This window comes from Aphelocoma coerulescens, chromosome 12 (assembly GCF_041296385.1).
Source record: "Aphelocoma coerulescens isolate FSJ_1873_10779 chromosome 12, UR_Acoe_1.0, whole genome shotgun sequence".
NCBI lineage: Eukaryota > Metazoa > Chordata > Aves > Passeriformes > Corvidae > Aphelocoma > Aphelocoma coerulescens.
In genome coordinates, this window is record NC_091026.1 from 3,915,259 (window position 1) to 3,920,393 (window position 5,135).

Genomic DNA, 5,135 nt, shown 5'->3' on the forward strand with positions numbered 1-5,135 from the left:
GAATCTGCTGAAAATGTAATTACTGAGGTGCCAGAACAAAAAATACTAGAACTTACATTCTGTAATTCACCTTAAAAGAGTAAGATGGTAGTGTTGATGGTAGAGTTCATCCTAGGCAATAGAAGGATATTTAAATGTTTGCAGAATGACTGGGGGTTTTGGTCATAATGAAGATGAAGGAGCATCTCATTCCTAGGATTCAGCACCAAAGACTGGAGAAAGAGCTGTTGCCCCACCCTTTGAAGCGTGTATGATCCTCACTGTCACACTGGGCTGTAGGTCATCAGCTGAGCCTTAGACCCTAAAAAGGGAAGTGAGAGTGTTACTAAAATGAGCCCACAGGTTTGTGTTTTTAGATGGGAGAGCTTTTTTCAACAGGGACTTAGTTAGGAATGAGCCTGGATCAAGGTACCAGGAGGACAAGAGACTATACTAGAGTGGGAAGGAAGCCCTTGGAAAACTGGGCAACATTCAGTTCTCTGGTCATGCCCAAACAGGCTGTGGCCTGCCCTGGAGCAAAGAGCCCCACTCCAGTGTGCTCAGCAAGCTCCTGGCTTGGCCCTTGCTTTGGAAGAGAACTTTCCCAGAAATGCCTATGCAGGAAGAACCAGGATAATAATCCAGCATCTCCCGAGAGCCAAAGCTCCTTCCTCCCCCCAGCCTGGGCTCAGCCTCCTCCTCTTCAGCAGCAGCTGGGCCAGGCAGGGCCAGGTCCTTTCTGTGAAACACAAGCTGCCAACTGCCCCTCTCAGTAACAGGTTTCAAGTCCCTTGTAGCATCTGGAAAACTGCCATTTTCCTGCTGAGATGCACCAAGGAAGGATGCACAGGCACAGAGCAGCAAAGCCCTTCGAGTCTCTGTGTGCTTGCATGGTCACGACCCTGGAACTGCCACCAGGGCCCTGGACAAGACATGCTGGAGTGGAGGTTGGTGTGACAAAGAACATCTGATTTGTCAATGTAAAGCAAATACGCAAATGAACAAAGCAACCCCCTCCACCCCCCCCCCCAAAAAAAAAAAAAAAAAAAAGGAAAAACCACCACCAAACAGCATTTCCTGGTCTTCAGGATTAAAAAGAAGAGCTGGAAAGTGGATGTAAGAACTCTTTCCTTCCTCAAAACCAAAATAAACATTAAGGTAATTCTTTAAGAGCAGCCCAATGAGCAGGAGCTGTGGTGAAGCAGTATTGGGCTGTGAGCCTGCTGTGAGGGGCAACCTTAGAGCTGTCCTAACAAAGACAGGACAGTCACAGTATCTCAAATATCCCAAAACGAACTGATCTGCCATCACCTTTCAACCATTCCCACCACTTTATTTCTCTAAACAATTTGAGTTCATAGAGATAAAAGACATTTAACCCGTTTCAGCAAACAGACCAAATGAACTGTTAAGAAGAGTTTGGACAAAAACCAGTTAAGGAATCCCAAACTGTTGGAGCAATCCTGTTATAAAAAGTTGTTTAAAAAAAATTCCTGGCTTCATCTAAAGGGTGTGTGTATGGCAACTTGGAAAAAGGGAGAAGAGGATTATTGCTAAACTTTATATAAACAGAAGAGTTATCTGTGGAAAAAACTGGTAGGAAAACTCCTAACTGTTCCCTCCTGGCTCTGCATCCCCTCCCATCATCCCCTCTAACAGACAACACCCAAGCATGTACATTTACATTCTCATTGAGTTTTCCCCCACCTCTGGACTTTAAAGTAGTACAACTCAGGCTCTATACACCAAACAGACCCAAAACCCTACACTTTCACTGGCAGGAATTACAGTAACAGCATGGTATTGTGAAATTAAACCATAGCTTTTAAAATTTAAGGCATTTTCTGTGACTGAAAAATTCAAATTCCTAAGGAAAAATGAGGCTGTACTCCTAAAGAGAAAAGGCAGAAAGAAATATACTTACAGAACCACCATAATTCATATTTATTAAGACATTTACAGTGACCAATCTTGTCAGGATTAAGATTGTTCTGACCTTCAGTAATTCTCCCCTTTTTACATTCTCCTGGAATTTTTCTCAGGATTAAAAAGATCCAATCATGTATGCAACAGCTGGTTATCCCTGATCATCAGTTCTTCACTCCCTGAAGAATTCCCAGCACAGCAGCTTTTCCACAGCCAGTTTCCATTTCCCCAACATGTTACAGATAAGCTGTGCCTCCGCATTAAGTGAGAAAAGCAATTTACTCTGGCATCAAGCACAGTCACAGGACTGAACAATGAAGTATTGAGCAAAGGAAAGGCACTAGGCATGTTCTACACACGATTATCACATTCCTCAGCAGCAGCCACTCATGTTTTCTTGCCCGTGGGGCAATCAGAGTTTCCCCTTGGCTGAAAGCTGAGCTCACCAGAGCTGCTTCTTCGTGCTCACTGAGCTGAATTCCTACACCTCCCAGAATCACTGACTTGGTGAAGGTTGGAAAGGGCCTCTGCAGCTCATCCAGCCTGGAGCTGAAACAAACTCCCACAGAGAAGCCAAACAACAGCTTTGTGTCATGTCAGGCCTCAAAACCCTGTTTTTTAAACCAAACTGACATAGGTGAAGGTGGCAAATAAAAAATACCTCATCCTATAGCACACAACATCCCTGACCTGAGCTGGGTTTATTCATATTAATCCCACCAGTGTGAGCTACTACTTAAAAGCCTGTGCTAAACAATTAGAACAGAGTCATCCTAACCACTGAATGTTTTTGTTACAGTCTGCAATATTATTTATGGCTGTAATGGCCAAATGGTTACAGTTAAGGTCAAAGGCAGCAGTTCTGCCTGCACAGACTGTGAGTTATCTACTGTGAATGTAACAGCAAATGCAAACTTCCATTTCCACTGTAAATTGTTAAAAAATACACATTGTTGATTGTAATTTAGCAGACTGAAAAGATGATCTATGAGCTCTATAAAGATCTACAAACCCACTGTGGCTGAAGTTTATCAAAGTGCTTCCTAGAGCAAGGGCCAGCACCTTCAGAGTCTGAAACGTGACTGCCAGCACTGCTGAGCACAGACAAATCTGAGAACTTAGTCCTAAAGCTTTTCAGAGCAATAGCTGCTTAAAGGCTAACCTGCTTTTGAAAACATCCAGAGGAAATAGCCAGTTTGTTTTCATATGTGGTCAGAATATAATAACCAATGCCTGGAGAGTGTCCTAACAGAGGTAACACAAACAGTAATGTTTTAGTCTATGCATTTATCACGTTGTAGGTTGGTGTTCAGAGAACGAACAATTTGTTTTGCTAAAGAACCTTTACAGTACAGCTGAGCTGCAACCCCTCAGCAGGGGCAAGGTATGATCAGAGAGTGAACCACAAATCCCACTGCAGGAGCAAGAAGTGTTAGAATGAAAAGGCTGCAGTAGTTGATTTTAAAGTTATTTTGACTGCAGAAAGGGAAATGGGATTATCAGAGGTTATTTTATAATGGTTTATAATGGCCCTGAGTGGAGCCTGCCTTTGCAGAGGAGACAATTCCATCAGTGCAGGAGCCTGAGCTCTTGCAAGGATAAAGTAACATTTTCTTCAGCTTTCTCTCACCTCTGACAGGTCTAACTCATGCACTTTTTTCCCCTCCTATATGGCTGACTGAACAGCTGTAAATCTGACCAGGTTCCTATAGCACAGGCTGCAGAAACAACTAGATGAGGTCAAATAATAACCAGAGGGAAAAAAATAGGCCCCAAACCACTGGCTAAAGCAAACCTGGTGAGTTACTACAAGTGCTGAGATACAATACTGAGTTTCCATGCTTGGAAAATACAAAACAGGAAATAATTGCTTGTTTGACAATAATTGCTTAAGTTTTTCCCTCCTGTGTGTCCAGCTCTTCCCACACAACCCTGCCACAGATTTTAAATGCATGCCAAGTTTTGTTCTGGAAAAATTCAAACTACCATCAACAACTGCTGATTAAACACCATGAAAACATAACCACCAATATTCCTCACCTGAACCTGGACTCTCAACTTTTCATTTCAGCAGTTTGCTCTCCAATGCAATGTTTTGCTGCAATAAAGGGTGAAGGTACCTTTGAAACCCTATGTACTCCTTAAGGGAATCTGCAGGTTTTAATCAAAACCCAGGTTCTGCTCCTCAGCCCCGTGTGCAGAGAGAGGGGAAGGCACACAGCTTTCCTCTGAGCACTTCGCTGCCTGTCACTTCTCAAACTCAGCCATACTGCACGGGTGCACCTGCTAAAAGTCATGGGAAAAGAGAAACAGATGAACTAAAAAGGAGTGCCAACAAAATCATCACAAATAACTGCAATTTCCTGGTCTAATTTCTAGCACAAATATTAATTATATGTTTTCTAGATTTAGGTTTTTAGGAGCATGCACTTTGTCTGCTGCCCCCAGTCAACTAAGAGAAAATGTGAAACAAAAATGGAAGTGAAATTATCTATATGCATCTCCAACACATTATCAGCCTGCAGCTGAGACTTCAACAAATTCAAGAACACTACGAAATTACCCAATTATTGTGGGGTTTTGATTGGGTGTTTGTGGGGGGTTTTAAATTTCTGTGTTTCTCCCTTTGTTTTTCTTTTAAATGCTACATTAGAACGTAGCTGGCAATTCAAGGTAATAATGGTGGTACACTAAACATCAATTCCCTGCTGCATGGTGTCACATAAAGAGTATTCTTGACCTGCTCAAAGAAAATATTTTCAGGTGAAAGTGAATGAAACCTTTCCAAAGCATTTTTTAAAACTAGAAAATACACAAACACATCAGCAAAAACATTTTCACACAGAGTAGAAAGCATCACTTACCTCATGTTGAATTGCTCAAGTTATGAGTGAGGCATAATACTCAACACACAAGTCTGAACAGGTTGAGAAGATACTAAACTTTAATGAAATTACAAACTTCCTTGCAATCAATCCTTTTGGATTTGGCTTGGCAACATCCTGTCAGAGGATCATTCAGGAGCTTACACTGTCCTTGCTTTATGTTGTGACCTGTGATTTTGGTTAGGCTTCAGTCTCCACCACCAAAAGCGATATCCATGATACAAGGTGACTTAAAGTACACTCAGTAACACCAGCTGTCAAACACGAAGAAGTAAAATGTAGCTTTGCAGATACACCCCTAAATAATACTCAAAATGAGGCTAAGAAAACCAAGTTGACAGAATG